Below are 6,000 nucleotides of genomic sequence, written 5' to 3'. Positions count from 1 at the left end.
ATTGCCCAGCCTTTTGCTCTCTTCCTTTCCTTCTTTTGTCTGTTTATTGTCTTTTGTGGGTTTTTTTCTTCTCCCGAGTCTTAACTTTCCTCCTTTTTATATTCCCCCGTTCCTTTCTGTAAAGGGCTCGCTCCCTTTCCCTGACTTCCCTCGGAAGGAAGCTCACACAGAAGCCAAGGAAATCTGGTGTAGTGACATTTCTGATGGATTTTGATTGAATGCTTAAAACAGCGCCATCGAGTGAAGCGACTGTTCAGGGTTTCTCTGCCGATTTCAGTTCCCCAAGTGTGGGTCGTGACCCCAAATGGGATGGGGTCGCAGCAATCCCTGGTATTGACATCCTCCATGTTATCTGGGCTCCCGGCAGGAAATACTTCATTAAAATGGGGTCGTGAAGACAAAAAGTTTGGGAACCCCAGTGCTAGGAGGAGTTGGGAAGAAGAGCTGGGACTGGCGAGGGGCGGGCCAAGCCGGAGGAGGGGAGTGTGCGGGTGTGTATGCAGATCTGGGTGCGAGTGGAGGATTGTGGGAGCAGGAGTGGGCTGCCAAGTGGGGCCCAACTGGCCATCCGGGCTCATTGGTGAGAAGGGTGTAGCTGAGGCCCATAGTGGGGCAGCTCTCAGCGGTCAGGGCCGGTGGACAGGGATTGTGGGAGGGCCGAGGTGGGCTCCACTGTGTGCTGAGAGTGTGGGGCAAACGAGGACCAATGGCAGTGGCGGGCCTAGCAATTCATACTTAATTGATAGGGCAGATACTATTGTCATGAAGGTAGTTTTTCAATAGATTATGCTTTCTTTATGCTCTCTAACTTCCAGCCAAACTCTGTACCCACTGATAATCTGTACATCATGCCTAGATATCCAGGAACTTCTTTGCTTAAACTCTATATTTAATTTTTTTTTTTAAGTTTACATTTAATAAAAACTTTTGAATCTGTTCTGATCAGTTCAAAATCTGCTATGTTCTGTATCTGAGAACTCTATATAAAATGGGTTTTTAGAACAGGGAGATGGAATAGTGGCTTGCTCCATCCACTCTATACATCAACCTGGTACTGCAGTATTTCCAGACATGGTGCACCTTGCTGTGGGGAGAACAATCTGGTGAAAAGCAAAGGAAATATTTGTGGTGCAAATGTGCTTGTGGTCTTTTGATGTTGTAGTCAAGTGTTAGTTGAACTCTTCTTTCTTGGTTTTTGTAGGTTAGTAAGTAGTGGTTTCTGTGGGGCTTTAGTCTCTGGTTTCTCAACAGGAGAGAGCTGCGGTTCCCTGCCTTTCCCTGCATCTTGGCTTACTTTAGGGAACAGTCTCTGCAAATGTGTTGCCCAGACTAGGCAGAGTTTGTAGGAGCAGAAGAAGAACGAGGTTGTGGCCCTTTGAGTCAGACTCCTAGAGTTTGAAGCCAGAAGGGAGAGGTGCGCTGTGTAGGGGAGTCACAGAGAGGGCAGATTTCTGAGGGTGGTGCTAATGGTGCGGGGACGTTTGTTCTGAAGGGATCCGCCGTGGCGAAGCTGCCCCTCAACAGGGCAGACAACAACATCAGGCAGCTGGTAAAGAAATGGCTGTTCCTCCCCCCGAGAGCCAGCAAGGAGCTGATCTACATCTCTCACAGGCAGGGTGGCACCAATGTTCCCCGCACGGGTGACCTCTGCGACATTGTGGTAATCACCCACGCCTTCCGCCTGCTGACATGCCCTGACATCACAGTAAGGAACAGTGCAACGAAAGCCGTGCATGACATAAAGAAGCAAATTGGCAAGACATCGCCAAGACATGGCCATGTACCTAAGCGGCTCGCTGGCTGGCAAATTTGGATGGGCCGGGGGCAACATCGTTTTGCTCTGGACCTGTGCTCGCAATGCCGCACGTCGCCAGGGGAAGCGCATTGGCTGCTGCTGGAAGTGGTGTGAATAGTGTCAGGAGCTGGGAGTCCTACTGCCACAGATCAGGACTGCTGACACCTCCATCACCTCGCTAGCCAGGGGCATGCTGGAGAGGACCCTGAAACCACCATTCACACGCTATATGTGGAAAACCTAAAGCAAAAGCCAGACCAAGGCAAGGCCTTTGAGCTGACCAGCAAGTGGGACGCCTGCAACCACTTCCTCCCCGGGGGCAGCTTCACCCGGTTCGCCGACTGGAGGTTCATCCACCGAACCCAGCTCAACTGCATCCCGCTGAACAGAGCCGTCCACCACGGGAACCGGGATAAGTGTTGCAGGAAGTGAAGCTACAGCAACGAGACCCTGCTCCCCATCCTCTGCAGCTGCAAGCCCCTTTCCAGAGCCTGGCAGCTGCGCCACAACGCCATCCAGAACCGCCTGGGGAAAGCCATCCCGCCGCACCTGGGGAAGGCTACAGTGAATTCCGCCGTCCCCGGAAGCGACAGCCGGCTGCGGCCGGATGTCATCATCACCAACGAGGAGCAGAAAAAGATCGTCATGGTAGACGTCATGATCCCCTTCGAAAACAGGACCCCGGCCTTCTGCGAAGCCCGAGTTCATAAGTGTAGGAGAGTGAAGAGTTAAAAGCTGGACAAGTAATTGGGCCTAAGCTACAGAGAATGGATTCATGGCACAGGTGAACCTTGTTTTTCTTATTTGTTGGAATGTTTAGCTAGAGTCTGTTCTCTCTCTTCTTTCCCTCCCTTTCTAGTGATTTCCCTTATGGAGTGAAACTAAAAAATTACTATTCTTCCTCTTGCCAAGGTTTTTGCTGGGAATACAGCATTATCTTTTCCCCTCCCTTGCATACAGCATATTTTAAAGAATATTAGTAAGTTTCAAGGTAAGGTGGCTGCGCTCTGTGCAATAACCCTGTAAACAACAAACGGGCGGGTATAATTGTAATCATTATGTAATAATCAATATTCATTTTGTAGGCATTAATATAACTAAATAAGGGTCTATGGGGAGTGGCTGGGAATGTATACATTTACATACTGTTATGGATAAAAGGATTGTAAAGTAACCCCTCGTTGCTCACTCCCGGTGTGGAGGTGGAACGAGGAGGCAGTAAAGGTTCCATCTCCCCAATCCACCCCCGGGACAACCTGTATGATTATTTCTAACAATAAGGACACCCTGGCCGACACCCTGAGAGCGAAGGGCTACGAGGTGGTGACAGAGGCTCTGATCATCGGCGCGCTGGGTGCTTGGGACCTTTGCAACGAGCGTGTACTGCGAGCCTGCGGAATCGGTTGGTGCTACTCCTGGCTCATGCGGCACCTCATGGAGTCGGACACCATCAGATGCTCCAGGGACATCTACATGGAGCACATCACTGGACACCGACAGTATAAAGACGAACGGGCTGGAGCACCATCGTGAATCGGCGACGAGATGGGAATCAAAAGCCTTTCTCTGATAGATTTAATGTCCTGAAGGATTATCTATACCATAACTCTCACTCAATGAGGGTACAACCCGCTTTCCTTACCGTTCTACGTCCTACAAACCACGCTTCAACGTAACTTTTGTATGAACAACATACCCTGTTACCTGCCTGCTTGTATTTTTTAACTGTCAAACCTATTACCTTCCACCCGGGATACTGCAGATTATGCTTTCCTTGTATGCTCCAACTTCCAACCAAACTCTGTACCCGCTGATAATCTGTACATTGTGCTTGGATGTCAAGAAACACTTTTGTTTAAGCTCCGTACCTCATCATTTTTTTTAAACATTATCTTTAATAAAAGTTGTTAAATCTGTTCTTGTCAGTTTAATATCAAATATGTTCTCGATTTGAGATTTCTATATTAAATGGATTTTAAAACGGAGATGGAATAGGGGTTTGCTCCATCCACTCCACGCATCAGCCTGGTACTGCAGTACTTTCGGGAATGGTGCATCTTCCCTTGGGGAGAACAATCTGGTGAAAAACAGAGAAAATACTTGTCTACGGCCTGCCCCCCCCTCTTCCCTCCTGGGACCCTACCGGAGTCCCACCACGGAGGCAATTGTGTCTCAGAACTGGGGGACAGATGCCCATAGAGGGGTCGATCTATCTCCACCTTTCGAAGGGTCCCCCCCAGCCATGCTCCATTGTTCACCCTTTCCCTTCCTGTCCACCCCACCCTCAGAGAGATCAAGGAGGGACCCTTGATTCCCCCTCCACCCTCTGCCTTCTCCTCTGCAACGTTCACTCCTGTGCTCCCTCAGCTTTGTCCCTGAGGCCGATCCCAGCAGGGCAAGGGCAGCGGCTCCATTACCCGGGCTGACGCCAATTTCCAGGGGCTCCGGGATTGGGGCACGCAGCCCGTTTGGTCAGGCTGGTCCCCAGGCCTCTCCATCACCTACAGCCCTTGGCTCAGCAGCTCCTGTTGGCAGAACCCGGCGCTGGCCCGGGGACGGGGGCCGGTTCCAGCTCCACAGCGGCTGGGCTGCGGGGAGGGGGTGCTCTGCTCTGCCTGGCTGGGGACGTGGACGCAGAGCAGCAGGCAAGCCGGGCTGTGGATGTGGCAGGCTCTGACCTAGGAAGCCCAACCCCCAGACAGGATGCGGAGCCACTTGCGGGCAGCACAGCCCCCCGGGCCGGTGCATGTTTCAGCATCTGTTAAGCGAGCTCCTTGCTGGGCCGGGCCAGGCTCAATGGGGCTTGCTAATAATTCCAGCACAAGCCTCTGCCCTGGCTGGTGTGAGGGTCTGACTGTAGCCAGGGGAATATTTTAACACTGGATGGTGTGTGTGTGTCTCTGGGCAGGGGGCAGGGCGGCATCAGCCTTTATTGGCATTGACCAATAAAACCATCACAGTTTCAGTGGCTCGGCTGGGCCCCCCACTGTTGTTAGTTCCCAGGGGAGCACTGGTGACCCCCCCAGAGCAAAACACACTCACACACAGTCCCTCCCTCCCGTTAACACACTGGGCCTCACAGACGTGGCCCAGGTGCGATATTTGTCACACCTGGGCACAGGGCGGGCGCTATACAGGGGAATGGGCCCTTCACACATAGATCCTGCACTGGGTGCCTGGGAGTAGGGGCTGCCCCCCCAAGCCATGGGCCTGATCCCATCCTGGGGGGACCCTTGATTAGGAATGGCCGAATCTGGGGCTTTACCTGGGGTGACTAACTGACAGCACACTTTGGCTGGGATCAGGGCAGAGGTGTTCCTCCCACCCTTCCATCCCAGAGCCGGATAGAACCCAGGAGTCCTGGCTCCCAGCCCTGTGCCCAGTGGGGTCCCCAGGCACCTCGGCCTTACCCAGTGTTTCATGAAGGGCTCGGCCAGCTCCCGGTCCTGCACTCAGCAGTCTCAGTCATCCTGGCTGCAGATTCTAGCGAGTGGAAAGCTGGGAACTATTTTACCCCTTGCCATCCACATGTGATTAATCTCTAATTGCCATTTAGTCGAGCCCCGCTCACCAGCTCACAAACACTGAGACCACTTTATCCGTGTTACCTGACACACACACTGAGTCATCAATGCCAGTACCAACCAAAGGCACAAACCAATATATTCTGAACCGGAGCAGCTTCCAGGCAGGATAACAGGAGGGCTGGGGTGCAGGGAACGGACCGCGGCTTTGCAGGGTCGCCGCTGCCACGGCACCCGATTGCCCAGCCATTTGCTCTCTTCCTCCGCTTCTTTTGTCTATTCACTGCCTTTCCCTTTCTTTCTTCCCCCTGCTCTTAACTTGCTGCCTTTCTCTATTCCCCGCCCCTCCCTGTAACGGGTTCACTCCCTGTCCCCGCTTCCCCAGAAGGAGTCTCATGCAGAAGCGGAGGAAATTTGGTGCAGCGACTTTTCAGATGGATTTTGTTTGACTGCTTCAAATAGCGCCATCAAGCGACTTTCCAGAGTTTCTCTGCCCACTTTCTGCTATGGTAGGGGGGTCCGGCCAGAGGAGCCAGGTGTGCAGGCGCGTGTGCAGATCTAGGTGCAAGCAGAGCATTGTGGGAGCGGGAGCAGGCGGCTGATCCAGGCCCATTTGGCCCCCCCCACAGGCTTGGTGGTGAGAAGGGAGCCAGCTGGGACCGTGGTGTCGGCGGCCGGGGA

General features: G+C 52.9%; 2 non-coding genes across 2 annotated transcripts; both read left to right on the top strand.

Annotated features, from left to right (window-relative positions):
* The first annotated feature begins 894 nt into the window (after positions 1 to 894).
* LOC137159886 (U2 spliceosomal RNA) lies at positions 895 to 1,085 on the top strand. Its single transcript, XR_010921756.1, has one exon. It is a non-coding gene; the product is annotated as a U2 spliceosomal RNA (small nuclear RNA).
* Positions 1,086 to 3,669: 2,584 nt separating this feature from the next.
* LOC137159884 (U2 spliceosomal RNA) lies at positions 3,670 to 3,857 on the top strand. Its single transcript, XR_010921755.1, has one exon. It is a non-coding gene; the product is annotated as a U2 spliceosomal RNA (small nuclear RNA).
* The last annotated feature ends 2,143 nt before the right edge of the window (positions 3,858 to 6,000 follow it).

Source organism: Emydura macquarii, unplaced genomic scaffold, assembly GCF_026122565.2.
Source record: "Emydura macquarii macquarii isolate MOO-44397 ecotype Brisbane River unplaced genomic scaffold, CSIRO-AGI_Emac_v2 contig_1980, whole genome shotgun sequence".
In the NCBI taxonomy this organism is placed as follows: Eukaryota; Metazoa; Chordata; order Testudines; family Chelidae; genus Emydura; species Emydura macquarii.
This window is presented reverse-complemented; position numbering and strand designations above follow the sequence as displayed.